The sequence below is a fragment of the Rana temporaria genome, chromosome 7, assembly GCF_905171775.1.
Source record: "Rana temporaria chromosome 7, aRanTem1.1, whole genome shotgun sequence".
Lineage (NCBI taxonomy): Eukaryota > Metazoa > Chordata > Amphibia > Anura > Ranidae > Rana > Rana temporaria.
In genome coordinates this window covers 105,295,883-105,319,272 of record NC_053495.1, presented here as the reverse complement: position 1 = coordinate 105,319,272, position 23,390 = coordinate 105,295,883, and the positions used below count along the sequence as shown (strand labels likewise).

General features: G+C 44.7%; 1 long non-coding RNA gene across 1 annotated transcript; it reads left to right on the top strand.

Annotated features, from left to right (window-relative positions):
- The first annotated feature begins 19,248 nt into the window (after positions 1 to 19,248).
- LOC120944839 lies at positions 19,249 to 21,934 on the top strand. Its single transcript, XR_005750497.1, has 3 exons — positions 19,249 to 19,374; positions 20,649 to 20,817; positions 21,896 to 21,934. It is a non-coding gene; the product is annotated as an uncharacterized LOC120944839 (long non-coding RNA).
- The last annotated feature ends 1,456 nt before the right edge of the window (positions 21,935 to 23,390 follow it).

Sequence of the window (23,390 nt, the reverse complement as noted above, 5' to 3'; positions counted from 1 at the left end):
CATTAGACTTCATCTCCAATCTCAGAGACTCTGCAGGCACTCATACCCCACTGTGCTCCTACGGTCACTGTCTCAACCCCAGTGATCCCGGAACCAGGACGGTACGAGAGGTCTCCCTCTGCACGTCAGGCTCACTCCCAAGGTATGTGTCAGTATCAGACAGCCATGCCTGAGCCTGCAAGAGGGACCTCTTGCACCGAGATCTGCCAACTCCTCTCGGATCTCTCTCTAGAGGTGAAGTGTCTCCAGGATGGCCATGCACGCTTAGAGGGACAAATGCAACACCAGGCTACCACCACGGATCCACCTACCAACAGGATACCTACAGAAGCCACTTCTGCACCCTCTATAACAATGCTGCCTCCAGAGCCAAGGGTCCCCATCCTAGAGAGGTTCTCCGGGGACCGAAGTAAGTTTTGTGCGTTTCGCAATGCATGCGAGTTGTACTTCTCCCTGCAACCCCTAACGTTCTCCCAGGAAACTACTAAAGTGGGGTTTGTCATTTCATTACTGCTGGGGGAACCTCAGTCCTGGGCGCATAATTTGCTTGAAGAACGTCATGTTTCACTGGACTCCTTGTCGTCCTTTTTCAAGGCCATGTCGCTCCTTTATGAGGATCCCCAACGAATTTCCACAGCCGAAGCTGCTCTTCATGCACTCCAGCAAGGCCGCAGAGTGGTCGAGGACTATATAATGGACTTTAGGCGCTGGAGTGCATATACCCAATGGAATCATGCAGCCTTACGGCACCAGTTCCGCTTAGGCCTGTCTGAAAGATTAAAAGATGAACTGGCTCGAGTTGGCATACCAGACTCTTTGGAGAACCTAATGGCATTAGTTATCCAGATAGATCGGCGCCTTCGGGAACGCAGTGCAGAAAAAATAAAACAGACTTGTCCCACCTGGATGTTACCCCGTGTGCTCATGACCACACATCCTGCTGCCAACAGACCTGTCTCAGCTAGATCTTTGCCAATCTCTCCTGAACCAGTGCAAGTCGGTTTAACCTCCCTGGCGGTATGATTCTTTCAGAAAAAACATGCTGAAAGCGCTACCATTATTTGCAAGGAAATTTGGCGTTTTATATTGTAGGCCTGTAATTTTTAGAAATAACTCACTTAAATCTGACCAAACAAGATTCTAATAGGCATCCCGGGTATGACATTTTTTTAAAAACAAAATTATAAATTATAATATAATAAATAACTATAAATAATTATAACAAATAATAATATAATTATAATAAAAATTATTCAATAATGTAATCAAATCAAAATCACTGAAATTTGCTCAGTTGCAGAATTGTCGTTGTCATTATTTTTTTTTTTTATGACAAATTTCCCCACAAATCGCTATCGCACAATTCTGCAAGTGATTATAATTTATTATCGCTGTTTTCTAGCTGATCTAAAACTATTTTTGACATAAAGGGACACTTTTGGTTGCTATGGACAATCTACAGTTTGCAGGGAGAAAAAAAGGTTTTTATTATATAAAATGACATGCAGGACACTGGGCAGACCACTAGGGACAAGGGGGGTGTGTTTTTTTACATACAGTACTGTAATCTATAAGATTACAGTATATTGTATGTAATGTGTTTGTTTACTTTTTTAAATTTGGCGCCGTTCTCCGTCCCCGTGCGTCGTAACGTCGCAGGGAACGGAGATCGGCGGCACAGGAGGACGCTGTGTGAATCGAGCGAGGTCCCGCTCACTCACACAGCGCGGTGGCATCGCTGGATCCAGGGACAAGGTAAGTAAACACTCCCTGTACATCCAGCGAGGCGAGCCCGAGTCTGACTCGGGGTTACCGATCCTAGCCCAAAAATCTCACCCCGAGTCAGACTCGGGAACACCGCCCAGGAGGTTAATAAGACCCTTGTTATCTGCTGATGAACGTTCACACCGGAAACGGCTTAATCTCTGCCTGTACTGTGGGGGGGCCGGCCACTATGTACATTCATGTCCAGTAAAAACCCAAAGATGTTTGTCCATCTCGCCTACCAGCCAACCAGCACCCTCTGCCAATACAACTCACCTGGCCCTTTGCATCTCTTTCCAGCTCCCAGGAAGGACTGTGCCTGCTACTGCAATTATAGACTCTGGAGCATGTAGTTGCTTTATTGATTTGAACTTTGCCAACCAACAGTGCAATCCACTCCAGCACAGGGCACAAGGACTCTCCATCTTTCTGGCAGATGGTTCCCATATTAAATCTGGCCTTGTCACCCAGGAGACTCCATTTTTACCCGTAGTCACGGCCACGGGTCATAAGGAACTTCTGAAACTCGATGCAATTGCATCTCCCCTGTTCCCAGTCATCCTTGGCCTACCATGGCTCCAGGCCCACAATCCGCAAGTTAACTGGGTCACCGGGGAAATAAAGTTCCAGTCCTCTTACTGTCAAGGACATTGCTTGCCCTCACTTCCTAAGGTGTCGGGCCCGCTGCTATGCCTGGAATCTGATACAGAGTTACTCTCACAAGTACCCAAGCCATATCACGAGTTTTTAGATGTGTTCAGCAAACGGGGGGCTGAGACTCTTCCTCCCCACCATTCATACGATTGCCCAATTGAGCTATTGCCTGGATCTTCCCCCTGTCTGAACGGGAACTAGAGGTTTTAAAGGAATATGTAGACGAGAACCTTAAGAGGGGATTCATCCGACCATCCACCTCTCCAGCAGGGGCCGGAATCTTTTTTGTGGAGAAAAAAGACCACTCCTTACGTCCTTGTGTGGATTACCGGGAACTAAATAAAGTGACAGTTAAGAACCGGTATCCTTTACCCCTGGTGTCCGAGCTGTTCCAGAGACTGAGAACTACCGCTGTTTTTACTAAACTTGATCTTCGAGGGGCTTATAATTCATTTCCCCCATTACTCAGCTCACAAAGCAGAACATCCGTTTCCACTGGAACTCCGAGGCCCAGGCTGCCTTTTCTACACTGAAGGGACTTTTTACCTCTGCTCCCATCCTGAGCCACCCAGATCCCGCACTACCTTACCTACTCGAGGTAGATGCTTCGGAAACAGCGGTAGGGGCAGTTATCTCCCAGCGTCAAGGCCTCAAAGATCTCATGCATCCCATAGCTTTTTTCTCCCGTAAACTCTCCCCAGCCGAAAGAAATTACGATGGGGGGGATCGTGAACTTTTGGCCATTAAGGTCGCACTAGAAGAGTGGCGGTATCTTAGAGGGCGCAGCACATCCCATACTTATTTATACGGATCACAAGAATCTGGAGTATTTGAGAACTGCCAAGCGCCTGAAACCGCGTCAAGCACGGTGGGCGCTATTCTTTTCCAGATTTTCATTTCACATCACCTATCGGCCAGGATCAAGAAACACCAAGCCAGACGCTCTCTCACGCATGTTCGATGATCCAAAAGATGCCTTAGTTCCGGATACTATTCTATCCGAAGGCAACTTTTTGCTGGTCCAGACAGATCTGATGTCCAGCTTAAAGCAAGTTTCAGCAGGAATGCCCAGTCCACCAGGGGTGTCCTTGATACCCAGGGATGGGTTACTTTGGAAAGACAGTAAAATCTTTGTACCGGCAAGTTTCCAGACCAAAGTTCTGAGCCTGTGTCACGATCATCCCTTGGCTGGCCATTTCGTGGTCCACAAGACCCTTGACCTGATTCAGCGCATGTTCTGGTGGCCCAGGCTTGAGAAAGATTGCAAAGAATATGTGCAGTCATGTGTTGTTTGTACCCAAAGCAAATCTGCTAGGACCAAGTCCTGGGGTCTTCTAGGACCGTTACCAGTCCCTGACCGTCCCTGGAGTATGATAGCCATGGACTTTATAGTCGAGTTACCCCCATCCGAAGGACATACAGCCATCTTTGTAGTGGTCGACCGCCTCTCCAAGATGGCCCACTTCATACCCCTGAAAAAGATGCCTTCTGCCATGGAAACAGCCCAGGTGTTCATCTGGGAGATTGTAAGGCTACACGGAATTCCAACCAACATTGTGTCTGACAGAGGGGTTCAGTTCACCTCTCGCTTTTGGAAGGCATTATGCCAGGCCCTGAAAATTGAACTATCTATGTCCTCTGCCTACCATCCTCAGACAAATGGACAAACCGAGAGGACGAACCAGACTCTTGAGCAATATATACGATGCTTTACCACATTTGTTCAGGACGATTGGGTAGCACTATTACCGTTGGCAGAATTCGCCTTCAATAATGCCAGTCACTCGGTTACAGGTCAGTCTCCATTTTTTGCAAATTATGGGTTCCATCCTGTCTTCTTACCTAACATTATCCCTGAATCTCCAGTTCCGGCAGTACAGAATACTGTTGACTTCCTGGGTCGCAAAAACAAAAAATTGTTACAAGAGACTATGGTCAAGGCACAGGCAACTAATAAGAGAATATATGACCGAAAGAGAAGAGGTGAATTGTGTCTCCAGCCAGGTGACCAAGTGTGGTTGTCTACTACCAATCTTAGAATGGCTTGTCCCTCGAAGAAATTGGCACCAAAGTTTATTGGGCCTTTTTCAGTCAAGAAAAAACTAAATGAAGTGTCTTATGAACTTATCTTACCTAATTCACTTAAGATCCACCCAGTGTTCCACGTGTCCCTGCTGAAACCCACGGTACCTGATCCCTTCCCAGACAGAGGACCGGGGCCACCTGAACCCGTGATGGTTGATGGAGACGAGGAATATGAGGTGGAGGCTATCGTAGACTGCAGGAAAAGAGGTAACCAACTACAATACTTGGTCAAATGGAAGGGGTATGGACCAGAGGAGAACTCCTGGGAACCCAAGCAGAATGTGCATGCCCAAGAGCTGGTCCAGGCCTTCTTCCGAAGCCACCCTCAAAAAAGAGCTCTTTTGGGCACCCGGAGGTTGCCCATAAGGGGGGGGGGGCAATGTCAGGGATCTGCCACCTAAGGGTTAACAGTGCAGACTGATTCCAATGATTGGCAACAGGCTGCCTTATTTAAACCCTTCAGCAGCACTGTGTCCTTGCTGTCTGATCTGCATCTTATCCAGAGACCTGATCCTGAACCTGCATCATTCTGACCTGGCTTTCTGACTCCGCTGCCATCTCCAGTCCTGACCTGCTCTGTTTACCTGTCTGCAAGATCCTCTGTTGCCGAATCCAGCCTGAAATCTGACCATTCCTTGCCTGCTGCTTTTGTCTGTACTGATCCTCCGTGTATGACCTGGCCTGTCTGACTCCTCTCCTGCTGTCGCCTGCACCTGCATGTGCATGTTGCTCTCAGGCGCACCTGCATCCGGTGACATGTGTCCGCTAACCTGCATCCGGTGACCTGCGTCCGCAGACCTGCATCCGCTGACCTGCATCCCACTGACCAGCATCCTGCTAACCAGTTAATCGGCATCCGCTGACCTGCATCCGCTGACCTGCATCCGCTGACCTGCATCCAGCTGACCTGCACCTACAGCGCTCCAGCCCTTCTCATTAGACTTCATCTCCAATCTCAGAGACTCTGCAGGCACTCATACCCCACTGTGCTCCTACGGTCACTGTCTCAACCCCAGTGATCCCGGAACCAGGACGGTACGAGAGGTCTCCCTCTGCACGTCAGGCTCACTCCCAAGGTACGTGTCACAAACACAAAATCCAAGCAGAAAAAAAAAAAAAACACTTAGCAGGAACAAACAACAACTACAATCTAATACTCCTCCAAAACTTCTCTATCACACACAACTCACCAACAAACACTGACAAACGTTCAGAGCAGAAGAAACTTGCTCTAGGAAGGGAACACAGGGAAATACTTTTGCAAGGGAAGTGTGTTTGACTGGGGCTATTTACACACAGGGCGATCCTCAAACTAAGTATGCTTGGCCTTTTACCTATCTCACTGATTGCGCCAAGCAAAGTTCTGCACATGCCCAGTGAGCAGCAGATTCGTGCACGCATGCGCAGTACGGCCGGCCCTTCATTTGCATGGGGTCAGGCTCATTACAATGAAGCACTCCCACTTCCTTCCCACTTGCAATAACCCCGCCTTACGCCTCGGAATTTAAGTTACGTAAGCGCTATTTTGTGCGCAAATGCGCTGTGGATACGGCACTTACGACACCAACTTAGGGCGCCATAACTTAAATGACATAAGTTTTGAAAACTGGCTGGCTGTGGATTTGGCCCTTATTTTTTTTCAAAGATTTCGGTATTTTTTTAGTTGTTGCGCAAGAAATAAAAATTGCAGAGGTGATCAAATACCACCAAAAGAAAGCTCTATTTGTGGGAACAAAATGATAAAAATTTAATTTGGGTACAGTGTAGCATGACCGCGCAATTGTCATTCAAATTGCGACAGTGCTGAAAGCTCAAAAATTGGCTTGGGCAGGAAGGTGCGTAAGTGACTGGTATGGACGTGGTTAAGGTAGCACAGGGTCCCACCACCACATATCCTCCCCCCCTGTTTCGAACCTGTCATCACAAATGGGACACCTCTGTGCCAGCCATTTTTTTCCGGGTATGTTTCCACCAGCACTTCACTGTGGCGCCTCTGTGCCAACTATCAGCAGCAGGAATCCTAATCTGCCCAACCTGTTTTCTAAAGGGGCACTCCACCCACATCTTCTTCTGGGTGTGCTTCCCCCAGCACTTCTTCCTGAACCGTGGGCTTCCACTAATCTCTCGATACCTTCTACCTTCTGGTCTCAGGATCCTTCTTTTTCCTCCCACAGACCTACTCTCCCGGGACTGCTGGGGACCCACTTCCATGAAATCTGTCAGGGACTGACCGCTCTCACTACCTGACGCAACAGTAACCAACAACATTTGTTTCTCAGGTTTACTAACCCCTATGTGGTTACCTTTGACAACCAAACCATCTGAGATCAACACCACATTCTTCTGTTTAACCTCAATAGCAATGTTCCACAAGGGGTTATTCAACTCAATATTGTCATTGGGACCTCTTGTCTCCTTGTTTGCTAGGACAGTGTCTATGGAGGGACCACCTACAGACAAGCAGTTACTCCCTATGGGACAGTCCCGCAGTTTCACATTGTCCTCTGTTGTCCAACACTCCGATAGCAATTGTCCTACCAACGCACATTTTCCGCCACATTTTCCCACACTAATCTCTTTAACCATTTCTGTGTCCATTGGTACCTCAACCAATACCTCTGAGCTGTCCGACAGTGCTCTACAGTGCTTCTCATACACCTTTCATTACATTCCTGTCAAAGTGTCTCCGGGTACCTCAAACTGCACCTCTCTGCGAGTGATGGACCGAATTCCCACTACTGCCATGTCCATTCCGAGCCCTTCCTTTGCATGAGGTCTAGCGGGTGAGACAGTACGCGTGCTATGTACCAACCACTGCTCAGCCGCACCTCGGACCGCACCAGCAGGAATACACCCCATCACACCAGCATACGGAGAGACTTTCACTATGTCAATTTTTTCTGATTCCTCTAGCGATTCCCCTGAGTGCCTTCTGCACATAAATGCCACTGGAAGCACTCTCGAAGAGAACTGTGAGACAACTTTCCACAAAATTAACCAACAGTACAGCAACCAATTTTCATCAACATTGATTAAAGTTGGAGTTCACCCATAAAAAAATTGTTACCCTTAGATTGATGCTCATTTTGTCTAGGGGAATCGGCTAGTTGTTTTAAAATCGAAGCTGTACTTACCGTTGTAGAGAGCGATCTTCTCCGCCGCTTCCGGGTATGGTCTTCGGGACTGGGCGTTCCTATTTTGATTGACAGTCTTCCGACAGGCTTCCGACGGTCACATCCATCGCGTCACGAGTAGCCGAAAGAAGCCGAACGTCGGTGCGGCTCTATACTGCGCACCGACGTTCGGCTACTTTCGGAAAATCGCGACGCGATGGATGCGACCGTCGGAAGCCTGTCGGAAGACTGTCAATCAAAATAGGAACGCCCAGTCCCGCAGCCCATACCCGGAAGCGGCGGAGAAGATTGCTCTCTACAATGGTAAGTACAGCTTTGATTTTAAAACAACTAGCCGATTCCCCTAGACAAAATGAGCAGGAATCTAAGGGTAAAAAGTGGTATTTCCGGGTGAACCTCCACTTTAACAACACCTGTACCACCAGTGTCCATTGATTGGTACTTTGCAGTACCATGTCGCCCCCCTGCTGTGGATACACGCATGTGTACATTGGAAAGGTTTTCACCAATTCCAACAACATCTCCGTTATTTGTAGACATGCTGCATCTAAACACAGAACTCTAGGGACTTTTATTTTACTAATGATGTGGAGGGCTTCATTTGCTAAGGCGTGAGAGGCTGAGTCACTTAAAGAGACCTCTACCTCAGAGGCAACTGACAAAAATTGTGGCTCCCCCTGAGCACTGCAAATCGCATGTGTCACACTCATCCTCTCACTTTTAGCAACACTGAGCGATTCCAAATCACTATCCATTACCCCATCAACCTGACGCTCAACATTCCTGATCTCTTTTGCTGTGGACAAAACCTCTGCTATGTATGCGCGCTTTTCAGATCCTTTCAACTGGAGAGGGTTAACTTCTGCACAAGCCAATGCACCTGTGTCTACTTGCCCTGCAGCCTCTCCAATTAGCATAGCAGAACTTGTGTCCACTCCACTGTTACTCATGGAGCCTTCTATCAATAAAGCCAACAAACTTATGGCCCATCTGTCCCAGTCTACTTTTTCTGTGCTCCCATCAGAGGTACTATGCAGTACGGCTCCAACTGCCAAAGGAGACACAGGACAGAGTGGCTCCACAGCAGACACATTTTTAAACACAGCAGGCTGCAATAACATTACTTCACCACTTTGCTCGGGTGGTGCTTCAATAAACTCATGAGGACTTTTTCTGCCAGCAGTGACAGACCGCAGTAACCCATTATCACTACAAGTAATTTCAAACATTTGAGTTTTACAATTTTTCGCATCACCAAGGTTAAGTGCCCTCTTATCCATCAGAGCGGCACCACAGTTGTCCCAGGCAACCTCTGGCTCCAACACACAGAGCTCCCTGGGGGTTTCTAAGGACACCTCTGCAGCTTATATACTGTTGCTAAGGGGGATTGCATATCCTGCTTAGCGATCACCCCTACCTCATTACTAGTGAACACATCACCATAAGTAAATGTATCATCAGCAATATCTTCATCATCAGCATTCATAAACATGGCAGTTTTATAAGCTCTATCAGGTTGTCTTTTGTCATAACGCATGGCACCCTGTGTGCCACTCAGCACCCCACCCTTCCTCTCCAAAGGAATTCTTCTGCCCACTAGGGCGGCTTCACAGTTGTCCTGGGAAACCACTTGCCTCACCACTGCAAGTTCCTTGAAAGGTTTCGATGGGCAACTCTGCAGCACCTGTCACTGTCACTAGGGAACATGGCACACCAACTGTTTTGGTCACCCCTAGCACATCTCTCCCAGCACTCTGCTGGATTACCTTATGTGCACACAGAGTCCATGTGTCCTTTTCAGTCCTTGACCTTGCTGCAAGCAGGGTTTTAACCTGTGTCTCCCTACTGATCTGGGTAGCACACTGCAGCAATTCCATTTTTACACCTTCTGCAGATCTCCCCACCGGACACACTGCCACTTCACTTGGATCACAAACTGCAACAGTCTTACCATATCCTGTAACAGGTAAATCTGGCTTCATTTGAGTGTGCAGTCTCTCAGCTGCATATTTACTGGCCAACTCCCCCTGGTGGCCACAGGATGAAATCACAGCAGGCATCTCCCACTGTTTAGCACCCCCTGCAGCTGCATCCCAGAATCTAGGGCAGGACAATATGCCATGCCCCAGCTGACCACATTCCAGGCATGGTACTTGGCAACTTTCTCCTGTTTAAAAGATATGATAGAAAAAGATGGACTTTGTAGGCACTTCTTAGAAATGTAAAAACTATATTTTTAATAATCTGTAGGTATAATACAATTCAAAAATTCTAAATGCATCTAAAGAAATATATAAAAAACACATAAAAACAAATGTCAAAATATAAGACCAGGTGAGGAAACCACAGGTATAGGCTTAAATTGTTGTTAACACTGTCGCCAAAAGGACATGACGATTAGGGTTGATATGGCCTGGGTTGACACCGTCAGAGTCTTGACATGTATGAGAGTTGCTCAAAAGTTTCTCAACAAGTTTCGCGGATCATAGCCGCTTCCTCAGGAGCATCAGAAATACAACATAGAAAGAATAACAAATAAGGTTAACGGAAAAATATATATATATATTCAATCATATGCTAAAGACAGATCCCTGATCCCGGATCATGAATGAGCATTAGATAGTTAGTAATGTATACTCACCAATCTAGTAGTGTTTTTGAAAAATGTCCACCGTGATCGCATGCTTTGACAGCCTGATAAGCTACTGCCCAACTACACCCAGCCGGGTGAGTAAAGATGGATTGATGCAAAGCGCCACACTATACAGCGCTGTGGCCAATAATTGGTTCAGCTGGTGCACAAGGGGGTACATCAGGTAGCTAAAAAGTTAACTGTATTTTAGATTGATGGCGCATACCTCTCTAAAAAGAAGCCACCTAATATAAACAAGGGTAAAAAGGCTAAACTTGGGGCTAGCTATTCTAACAAATTTGCTGTTACATTGTTGCTGGAGAGTGTCTGCGTGACAATGTATGTCCATTTAAAACAAATACGCTTGGGTTACTCATATTGCAAGTGTTGTTAGTAATTTGTATGATAATTTTGCGCACAGTGCCTGGGTGCAAATAATTCCATCCATTTAATAGATGGTTTAAATGTTCATGCTCTCCTGTCTGCTAGACCAGAGTGTGTGGAACATTGTAAAAATATATAGCCATACAATTGGGAAATGTATTGGATTTAATGGGGCCGTAAAGGCCCCATATTTTTAGGCAGTATCTAATAGCTTTGTTATTTGCTGGTTAAAAAACCCTAGCTAGAAGGACCCTAACATATAAGTGTATATATACAAAAATATAAACATAAATATAGAAAAATAATGTCAAGAGATCCAGAAATTAACTTGCCTTGTTCGTTGTAGGGCAGCACTAATACAGAGGCAATGGGCAGTGGAGCCATTAAGGCTCAATTGCAACTCAGATAAATCTGGAAAACAAACGGCAAAGGTTGTTGCGTGTTAGACTCCAAAAAAGCTATTAGACTAATTAGAAAAAATCTGGCTGAAACAGTGCATCCAGATAGATCAAGTTTAGCTCACCTTGAGATGTACAAGTGGGGGCATCTAGGACGCAGTATGCGATGTGGCTGTACTCTCCAAAGGACAGCTGTATAGTAATAGCTCGCAACTAGAGTTGAGCGAACCCGAACTGTAAAGTTCGGGTTTCGGTACGGACTTTGGGCTTTTCCCGAACCCGGACCCGAATAATTGGAAAAAGTTTGGGTCCGGGATCGAAGTTCGGGAAAAAAAATGCGCGGAGGTCCCCGCAAATTCAATAACCAGACCCTTTAGGTCGGGTATGGATATTAAGGGGAACCCCGCCGTCAATTTAAAAAAAAAATGACGAGCGGTTCCCCCTAAATATCCATAACCAGGCCCTTCAGGTCTGGTATGGATATTAAGGGGAAACCCGTCGGCAATTAAAAAAAAAATTACGTGCGGATTCCCCTAAATATCCATAACCAGACCCGTTATCCGAGCACGTTGACCTGGCCGGCCGCAGAAAAGAGGGGGGGACAGAGTGCGGCCCCCCTCTCCTGAACCGCACCAGGCCACATGCCCTCAACATGGGGAGGATGTCCCCATGTTGATGGGGACAAGGGTCTCATCCCCACAACCCTTGCCCGGTGGTTGTGGGGGTATGCGGGCGGGAGGCTTATCAGAATCTGGAAGACCCCTTTAACAAAGGGGACCCCCAGATCCTGACCCCCCCCTGTGTGAAATGGTAATGGGGTACACTGTACCCCTACCATTTCACGAAGGAAGTGTAAATTCTTGTAAAAAAAAACACACACACACCGTAGAATAAAGTCATTTATAATAATAATAATAATTTAAAAAAAGAAAAAACCTGCTCCAACACTGTCCTGATCCAGCGAAGAGTGCGGGTGATCTCCAGCGATGAGAAGATCCAGCGACGGGTGATCTCCGCTCCAGCGATGAGAAGATCCATCCATCCGGAGCGCAGCATCGCCGACCTCCTCTCATCACTGGACACAGCCCAGCGAATGACGTGCTGGAGCTGAGACATTACTTATATAGAGGAGGCAGGGCCACCCGTCACGTGACCCCGCACCCTCTGACGTACCCTCTGTTACGTCACTGGGGAAGCCCAGGAAGAGGGAAGACTCTGGGCTTGAAGGGTCTGGTTATGGATATTTAGGGGGAACCGCACGTAATTTTTTTTTTAAATTGACGGCGGGGTTCCCCTTAATATCCATACCAGACCTAAAGGGTCTGGTTATTGAATTTGTGGGGACCTCCGCGCATTTTTCATTCTAAAAGTCTGTGTCCAATTGACTACAATGGGGTTCGGGGCTCGGGTTCGGGAACTTTTTTTTTAAAGTTCGGGTTCGGACCCAAACCCGAACATCCAGGTGTCCGCTCAACTCTACTCGCAACGCTTTAGGCCGAGTACTCACGAGCAGACATGTCCGATGAAACCGGTCCGCGGACCGTTTTCATCGGACATGTCTGCCCGGGGACTTCTGTTCGATGGCTGTACACACCATCGAACAGAGGTCCGCGCGTAAACAATACGCGGGGCGTGTCCGCGGTGTCGCCGCGTCGATGACGCGGTGTCGCCGCGACAATGACGTGGCGACGTGGGCGGCCTGCCTTTAAAATGCTTCCACGCATGCGTCGAAGTCATTCGACGCATGCGAGGGATGGCGGGCGGCCGGACATGTACGGTAGGTCTGTACAGACGATCGTACATGTCGGGGGGACAGGTTTCCAGCGGACTGTTTTAAAGCAAGTCCAGGAAACAGTTGTCCGCTGGAAACCTGTCCGATCCGCCTGAAAATGGTCCGCTCGGGCCTACACACGGCCAAACATGTCTGCTGAAACTGGTCCTCGGACCAGTTTCAGCAGACATGTTTGGTCGTGAGTATGGGGCCTTATATATACCCTGCTCGCCTTCGTGACAGACGTGCGTCTGACATCACGCGAGCCGGCCATTGTGCCTTCCGCGCATGCGCCAGCCCCCAAATATCAATTCCAGTCCCTCTCCGCCGGACACAGCCCGGCGAATAACGCTGCTGAAGCTGTGACATTTATTTTATAGGTGAGGCTGGGCCATCCGTCACGTGACCCCGCCCCCTCTGATGCAAGGGGGAAGCCAGGCTTCCCCAGTGACGTAGCAGAGGGTGCGTCAGAGGGAGACGGGGTCACGTGACTGGTGGCCCCGCCTCACCTATAAAAGAAATGTCACAGCTTCAGCAGCGTCATTCGCCGGGCTGTGTCGAGCAGAGAGAGGAGGCCGGCGATGCTGCGCTTTGAAGATCTTCTCATCGCTGGACAGGAGAGGAGATCATCCATCGCTGGATACAGACAACGTTGGAGCAGGGAGCCGGACCGAGTGGATTACCACCGCTGGATTTATTTTTATTTTTTTTATTAATAAAGGACTCTTTTCTACGGTGTGTGTGTTTTTGTACTATTTACACTTCCTTTGTGAAATGGTAGGGGTACCCCATTACCAATTCACATGGGGGGGCAGGATCTGGGGGTCCCCTTTGTTAAAGGGGTATTCCAGATTCTGATAAGCCCCCCGCCCGCAGACCCCCACAACCACCGGGCAAGGGTTGCAGGGATGAGGCCCTTGTCCCCATCAACATGGGGACATCCTCCCCATGTTGAGGGCATGTGGCCTGGTACGGTTCAGGAGAGGGGGGCCGCACTCTGTCCCCCCCTCTTTTCTGCAGCTGGCCAGGTTAACGTGCTCGGATAAGGGGTCTGGTGTGGATTTTTGGGGGAACTCCATGCCATTTTTAAAAAAAAATTGGGGTGGAGTTCCCCTTAAAATCCACACCAGACCTGAATTTGGGGGGAACCCCAAATCCATACCAGACCTGAAGGGCCTGGTAATTGAATTTGGGGGGACCCCCACGCTTTTTTTTTTTTATGAATGAATCCTCTCTGAATTGCCGGGAGCCGACAATTCATTATAGCCATAAGTCCGGTTTTAAATGATTTTTTTTTCCTTTCAGAAATGACACTTTGTGCAGGGACAATTCTAAGTACTGGAAACATGCGCTATTTCACATGCTAACTTTACACCCCCCCAGGTATGAAATTTAAAGGAATATTTCACTTTTATTGTTTCACTTTTAGCATTATTAAATTCACTGCTCCCGAAAAAACTGCAGTTTTAAAAAAAAAATTTGCATTGATACATGTCCCCCTGGGGCAGGACCCAGGTCCCCAAACACTTTTTAGGACAATAACTTGCATATTAGCCTTTAAAATTAGCAAAAATTTATATTTCAAATGTTCGAGTCCCATTGACTTTAACTGGGTTCTAAAGTTCACACGAACATGTGGTGTGTTCGCAAGTTCTGGTGCGAACCGAACAGGGGGGTGTTCGGCTCATCCCTGGTAACAACCCCTCCAGCCACAAGGTTTTGTCTCTCATCTCAGCAAACATTGCTTCCTTTTTGCGTTTTGACCGCCCCATCTTTGCAATCAGGCCAACAGTGGTTTTTAACACAGTTCCTTTTTGCAATAAAAGTTTTATTAAGGAAGAAAAATCAGAGTACAAAATACAGCAAGGGTACATGAGTACCGCACAGTAACACATAATCAGAACATATCAATACCTACTCTGACAACAAACAATTTTATGTCATATAACAAAAGAAAGGAAAGAGGAACAGCACAACCTAAAATATTACCCAATACTAGCTAGGACAAAAAAAAAGAAAAAGGAAGAGGAGGGGGAAGGGAAAGGGAAGAAAGGGAAAGGAGTAAGAGTAAGAATAAACTTCAGGGAGAGGGTCAAATGACTACTTCTTCTGAAGAGGCGAGTAAAAGAGTTCACTTGGGTACAGGCAAGAACACACAGCAATAGACCACTGTAGAGGACACGCTATCTGAGGTCTCAACACACCGGGGTGTATGAAAAAGAGATCAAAGCCAGAACAGCAGCTTCATCCCGTATCCAGTTGTGAATACTGATCAGAGTACCGGAACACCACCCAGGGTGACCATACCTGATTAATTCTTTCAGTCGATTCCCTAGCAATGGCAACCATTTCCTCCATTTAGTAAATGTTCCCTATGGAGCAAAACCATTCAGGGATGGATTTTTGAGCATCTAAAAAAATGCATTTAAACATATATTTTTAAATATACTTGTAAAGGCATTCCAAAATATAATTTAAATGCATTTTCCAAAGACATATATTGGAAAATATATTTTTAAAATATATTCTTCAGATTTTTTTTAACACATAAAAAAAGTAATTTCAACATATATTTTTACATATATTTGTAAATGTGTTCCAAAAATATAATTTTAATATATTTTCCAAAGGCATATATGTGAAAATATATGTTTGTAAATATATGTTTCAGATATTTTTGAACATATAAAAAAATGCATTTGAACATATATCTTTAAATATACTTGTAAATGCATTCCAAACATATAATTTAAATGTATTTTCCAAAGATATATATTAGAAAATATATTTTTAAAATATGTTTTCTGAAAAATCAGTAGATACGCCAGCGTACTTTCAAATTTAGATAGTCGTATCTTTGTTTTGAATCCACAATTTGAATTTTTTTTTTACGTTTGCGTAAGTCGTCCGTGAATCGGGATGGACGTAATTTACGTCCACGTCAAAACAATGACATCCTTGCGACGTCATTTAGCGCAATGCACGGCGGGAAATTTAGGAACGGAGCATGCGCAGTTCGTTTGGCACGGGGACGCGCTTCATTTAAATGAAACACGCCCCCCTACTCGCCGCATTTGAATTCCGTGCCGTCCCCAAACTGTTCGCACAAAGTTGAGGGCATGAAATTGTCCAAAATGTCTTTGGTATGCTGACGCTTTAAGGGTTCCCTTCACTGGAACTAAGGAGCCAAGCCCAACCCCTGAATAACAACCCCACACCATAATCCCCCCTCCACCAAATGATTTGGACCAGTGCACAAAGCAAGGTCCATAAAGACATGGATGAGCGAGTTTGGGGTGGAGGAACTTGACTGGCCTGCACAGAGTCCTGACCTCAACCTGATAGAACACCTTTGGGATGAATGTGCTTCTGGAAGAATGGTCAAACATTCCCATAGGACAGCCTTCCCAGAGGAATTGAATCTGTTATAGACTGGGATGCCATTAAAGTTCATGTGCGTGTACAGGCAGGTGTCCTAATACTTTTGGCAATATAGTATATATAGTATATTGTTTGGACTTAGTACCTGCCGAAGGGTAATTCCAGCAGCCAAATAAAAGGAATTGGGATATTAAAGTTCTCCTCAGCACAAAATTAAAACTCAGCAGCTACACAATGGGGGTTATTTACTAAAGGCAAATTCACTTTGCACTACAAGTGCAAACTACAAATGCAAAGTGCACTTGAAATTGCAAGGAAAGTGCACTTGGAAGTGCAGTCGCTGTAGATCTGAGGGGAGAAAGGAAAATAAAAAACAGCATTTTAGCTTGCACATGATTGGATGATAAAATCAGCAGAGCTTCCCCTCATTTCAGATCTACCCCTCATTTCAGCTCTACCCCTCAGATTTACAGCGCCTGCACTTACAAGTGCACTTGTAGTGCAAAGTGGATTTGCCTTTAGTAAATAACCCCCATACTGTACACATACTGCAGCTGCTGACTTAATATTAGGACACTTACCTGTCCTGGAATCCAGCGATGTTGGTACCCCAGCCAATGCTTCCATTGGCTCTCGGGGTGCTGCTGCTGCCATTCCCTATAGGGGCCAATTCACACCACATGCAGTCCAGTGGGTTTTTTTTTTCTGCATGGAAAGTAGGTTATATGGTTTTCAATGGCATAATTCACACCAGTGCTTGCAGTTCCAGAAAAAAAGTAGAGCATGCTGCATTTTTCCTGCACTGGACTGTAATTGAACACTGTAAAGCACATCAAAAATGCACTAGAATGCACCTGAATGCACTGGAACACACATGCTCTTATCTAAGGTTAAGAAAAAAAGAGGGGTAAATGCACTGGAATGCTTTAAAAACACACCAAACATGCCCTGGAATGCATCAAAAACACGCATGCAGAAAAGCATCGGAAATGCATCTGCCGCAGCGAGATCTCTCGGAAGTGGGGACAGGTACCTGTCAAAAACAGGAACCTGCTCCCCTCCCCCGAAAGGTGGAAAATGTGGCAAAGTGGGGGGGGGGGGGCAAATAAGTGGAGCTTCCACTTTTGGGTGGAACTCCGCTTTAAATGTCATATCCCTGCCCAAGCTGCACTGTTGTCATGTGCCAATACTAGGCTGGGCTGGAAGATAAATATGTGATGAGAGCTGCATTCTTGTGTGTATCTAGAATGCCTCTCCCATCACTTACTTACATGTATAAATATTTTTCTCATTTCTTTTTTCTCATTCCTTTTATTGGGATGTGGGTCTGTGATTTCTGTGCCTTCAATCTTCTAATATGTAAATCCTGCCCTGGGAAAAACTCTTCAAACAGAGAGACTTCTATCATAATACAGGAAGACAGGAAGTGAGCTGGGTGGGAACCAGAGGAGTGAACTTTCACCTCTCACTTCCTGTAAGGCCTAGTCTGAAAAGGAAAGCATGGCATGGTGGAGATATTCTGTATTCTCCTGGATTAAAGGTATGTCTTCTATCAAATAATATTAGAATTGTGAGAGTTTGGTGCATGAGTTAAGTTGTATTTGTCTATTTCCTGCTGAATAGTTCTCATTCTGTGTGCATTCACCTTCCCAGTTACCATGCAGCATGTTCACAGTAATGTAATATTATAGAGCTCCTCTTCCACAGCATGTCACCCTGCTTCATATAATATGTGTGGCTTCCATGTTATATCCAGTGACTGTGTAGCATACTTTCAGTGCACCCTGCTTCATATAATATGTGTGGCTTCCATGTTATATCCAGTGACTGTGTAGCATACTTTCAGTGCACCCTGCTTCATATAATATGTGTGGCTTCCATGTTATATCCAGTGACTGTGTAGCATACTTTCAGTGCACCCTGCTTCATATAATATGTGTGGCTTCCATGTTATATCCAGTAACTGTGTAGCATACTTTCAGTGCACATTGCTGCATATAATATGTATGGCTTCCATGTTATATCCAGTAACTGTGTAGCATACTTTCAGTGCACATTGCTGCATATAATATTATACTGCTTCCATTCTTTATCCACTCATCATGCAGCATAGGGGTTGATTTACTGAAGGCAAATCCATTTTGCACTACAAGTGCACTTGAAAATGCAGTCACTGTAGATCGGAGGGGAAGATCTGAAATGAGGGGAAGCTCTGCTGATTTTATCATTCAATCATGTACAAGCAAAAATGCTTTTTTTTTTTCATGTCCCCTTCAGATCTACAGCGACTGCACTTCCAAGTGCACTTGTAGTGCAAAGTGGATTTGCCTTTAGTAAATATACCCCATTATAATGTCAGGGCACAGTGCTACCAATGTTTTATGTCTCCCTCCCCTTTTGCATATTATCTGCCCTGCTACTAGGTGCCAACAGATATGGATTTTTCCATACAGATACCAATTATGGGCCACCTTTCAGGCCGATAACAATATGAGGTACTGATATTCTGTTTACATCCAGCTGCCCCAGAAGTAGCTTGATATCAGTTGACACCTAGGCCTTTTTTTGTATTCTAACAGCCACTGGCCACTGTCAGAATACAGGAAAAAAGAGCAGATAGCAGGGGAATCAATAGCCAGGTTGCTATTGACTATTTTAAATTGCAGTAGCCAATAGCTAGTGGGCTATTACACCCGCCCACTGCCTGTTGTCAATCAGCAAAGGAGAGGATTTGAAGGAGAACATTCTTCTTCAGGTCTTCCTCTGCTGATTGACAGCAGGCAGTGGGAACGGGGCGCAATAGTCAGCCTAATTTTAAAATTGAAACAGCCAATGGCAGTCTGGCTATGGTTCCCCCACTGCCTGCTGTTTACATTCAGCTGCCATCAAATAAATTGTGCAGAAGGAGGTTAGCGGTGTCTGGGGTGTGTGTGTGTGTGTGTGTGTGGGGGGGGTGGATGGGGGTGTGTGTGGGGGGGGTGGATGGGGTGTGTGTGTGTGTGGATGGGGGGTGTGGAGGTGGGAAGCTACATTTTTTTTTATTTTTTGGATTCTGACAGATGGGTCGCCAGCCGCTGTCAAAGCACCTGACCAAGACTGACAACTGGTGAATGGAAAACCGGAATAAGCACTTGGAAGAAGAAAACCGACAACTGAGACAACTTGCCTTTGGTAAGCGGACAACTTAATTACGGTGGTGGGCACCTTCCATTTTTTTATATCACTGCATTCAACTGGCACTGTATCTGATTATCATATCTGCATCATCCTTCATTATTCATTTGGTCATCAGTGTTTGAGTTTTGTGGTGATGTCATTAAGAACTTTTGAGGTTTGGTTTGCCAATTGTGTGCTGTTGGCATACAATTTTGGGATCACCGATTTGGCGTACTAACCTCTCATTGTTTACACATATAATTGGACATTCATTTTGTGAATTTATATACTAATTTTTCTGTGCACTCTGATTTTTTGTTTTGGTTAATTATTGTGCACCGTTTTTGGCATATCAGCCCCTGGATGCCAATCTTTCAATGTGAATTGGTATTGGTGAAATTTTTTTTTAATTGAATTTTTTATATTGGTGCAGTCTTTTCATTTTTTTATCTATTTATTGTGTGTTATTCCACCAGTACTGCTGCCTTTGTTATTTTTATTTTTTTTATATTTTCTCTTTGACCAATCATTTGCCCTTTCATTCTACAGTGTTTTAAGGCAGAGTTAGGCAACCTTAGAGAGGTGGAGATCTACCTGAACAACATGGGAGAAGTCAAAGATCACATGGCACAGTGTCTTCCAATGTTGCCTCCTCCCACCTGACTAAAACCTATAATTGCCGTACTACCGCGCTGCAATCACGTGCCTTTCACTGCAATTATTGGTGTTAACATTTTGCCTCCTCACCACCTTGCAGAATTTCTCAGAGGCGCATTGGAGCATTGCATACCGCACTTGTGAATGAGCCCTTAGTTGCATTTGGCAATAGCACTTTTAAGGCTCATTCACATGTGAATTTGGGGGTGGTAAAACCCTGCCCCCAAGCCCTACCCCCTTTAGCTGCTAAGTGGGAGGGGGTCAGGGTGCCATGGGAGATGGGTGCTTGAGAGTTACTATTAGCTCTCAAGCAACCAGAAACAACAGTACCAATGGGGATCGTTGGGTAACTGGGAGTTTACTGTACTATTCATTATAGTATCAGTGAGTGCACTGAGGTAACTACATACTATATGCACAAGTAAGATTTTTGTTTTGTGGAACATCCTTACTTTTACATTGGGTGAAACCCCCCTGGAATATTTTTGATCTAGTGGGGGGGTCAGCAGCAGACTGGAGGAAACCCTATGTAAAAGTAAATTTTTCCATCAATTTCTAACAAATTAAATTAATGGATATAGTGAGAAAATAGGCCATTATGTTACTTAAAAAGTTTTTATGCATTTCCATAGATTTGCCTGGCATAATGGATACTTTGAAACCACAAGAGCGCAGCTAATAGCACTGAAGAATGATGGTGGAAGTTCATCCTGTGTGGGTGTATTGTGTGCATCACCTTCTGTCCTGTCTGAAGAGTTGAACTCATCTCCTTGTCAAGTGTCGTACTCAAGGCCTAAACAGGTAGGTTTTCTTTTGGTACCAAAACATTAAAACATATTTTTTTTAAATATCAAACATGTCCTACTCCTATTTACCTGCTCTGTGTAAGGGTTTTTGTACAGAGCAGCTCAGATCCTTCTCTTCTCAGGTCCCATGCCAGTGCTCCTGAACCAGAGCTCTGTGTGTCCAATCACACACTGAGCCTTGCCTTGGCCCCATCTCCTAATTAGCTCACTGGCTGTGATTGATAGCATCGGAAGCCAATAGCTCCCACCGCTACAGAAAGCCAATCAGCAGTGCAAGTCCCTGGAGAGACAAGGCTCTCGTGGACATCGAGAGGGGACTCATGTAAGTATAGGGGGGCTAAATCCTTGTGTCTTTACAACCACTTCAATAAAAAGTAACCTTTAAGGCGGTGCCTCCAAGCGGCTGACAGATGGAGAGAAGCAGGTACAGTTAGACCCTATGAAAACATCAGCTTTGACATGTAGACTGTAAGCCTATTTGACTGTTGTGTCAAAATGAGATATCTTGCTCAGTCTGGTAGTAGTCTGAACTAATAAGGCAAGTTGTAGGCAAGATGTTGATTTCTATACTGATTTTTGAAAAGTCTACAATATTTTGATGTTTTTATACATGCATAATTTTGTTAGTTTTATTTACTCAGCTGCATCTGTTAGACTCCTTTCACACTGAGGCAGTTTTCAGGCGTTTTAGCGCTAGAAATAGCCTCTAAAAAGCTCATAAAACTGCATCCCTTTCAGTGCAATGAGTAATTTCACACTGGGGCGGTGCGCTTGCGCAACATTAGAAAAAGTCCTGCAAGCAGCATCTGGGGCGGGTTGGGAGCGCTATAAATAGCGCTCCTAAAACGCACCTGCCTATTGAAATTAATGGGCAGTGCTTCCAAAGCACCCTAAAAGAGCATTAAAAACTGGACTTTTTCCCTTTAAAAAAAAAAAACACCTAAAAAGTGCTACAAAAACACTGCAAAACTGCCGGAGCTTTAGCATCGCTGCAGTGTGAAAAGGGTCTTATATGGCTTTTGATTCACAGGGAAAATCTAATAAGTCTAATATTTCCCATTTACTTTTTAAAGCTGCTACTTTGGCAAAGTTTCCTGGGACTTCATAAGCTGTGATCAGTGACGCTGTTACGAGAAAAATTGCGGCGTTGAAATATCACCTGAAGGGAAACATCAGGAACCTCAGCAGAATACCACAAACTTTTATCTCATTAATGTCATTTACCATAGTTAACACCACTTTCTATTCCCTGTGTTGTAGTTTTTGTATATTTACATGATAATAAAGTTGTGTGTATTGTACTGTGTTATTGTTTTTTTCCAAATGTTTGCTAGTTTTATAGGCCTACAATATATAAAATACAATATATAAATGCACAGCATTTCAAAATGTAATAGGAATGTATTTTTTAAAATTTTGCATTCAGAAGTACATTTACATTTATATTTAAAATATATTTTAAAAAAACATTCTTAATATATTTTTACGAAATATATTGCCATATATTTGAAATGCTACAATTTTGTGCATATATTTTGGAATGCATTGTGAAATATGTTGCAAATATATTCATAAATATATGTTAAATGCACTTCTGAATGCATTTAGCAATATATTTTTGCAGCCATAAATATATTGCAAAGTGCATTTTGGAATGCATTGTGAATATATTCATAAATATATGTGAAATGTACTTCTGAATGCATTTAGCAATATATTTCTGAATATATTCACAATGCATTCTGTAACGGCTACCCGGAACAGTGTGAGGGTCTCAGCCGTTGGAGACGTCCTTTTCCCTGGCAAGCTGCGATATGCAGGTACCGCCGGTATATCCCATCGAACGCCCTTTCAAGAAACGAGACGGGCTACGTTTGCAGAGTCAAGCAGGACTGCCTTTTAATGCCACATTTTTCTTCCTTATATCTGGTTACAAACTGTACAGAAACAAATGACACTCCCCCCCACCCAGGGGGGGCTTCAATACACATACTTTAAAACAAACAATGACATTCCCTTGAGCCAATCAGTCGCTAGCCGTTTTGGCTCCTAAACTTACAATAGAATTCAATTAACCTTTAAAACAATTATCACTCACACATAATCCCCATCAGCATACACCTCACAGGGGGCTGTTACCTACACAAAAGAGAGTTCTCATTAGCTATGCGAAGGGAACATTAGCATTCAGCAGTGAAAGAGACCTTTGTCCAATTAACCCTTTGAGCTCAGAATACAATGTGGTACATCCAATTGTGACAAGCCATGCAGTTCCTTGTAGTCCTCCCTGCATGAAGATTATCGATGTCCCGGCAGCATGCATAGGTCCATTACACATTCCAAAATGCACATTGCAATATATTTATGGTTGCATAAATATATTGCTAAATGCATTCAGAAGTACATTTAACATATATTTATGAATATTATTGCAACATATTTCACGATGCATTCTGAAATATATGCACAAATATATTGAAATATATTTTTGAAATATATTGAATCTGGCCAAAATTGTAGCATTTCAAATATATGGCAATATATTTGAAAAAAATATATTAAGAATGT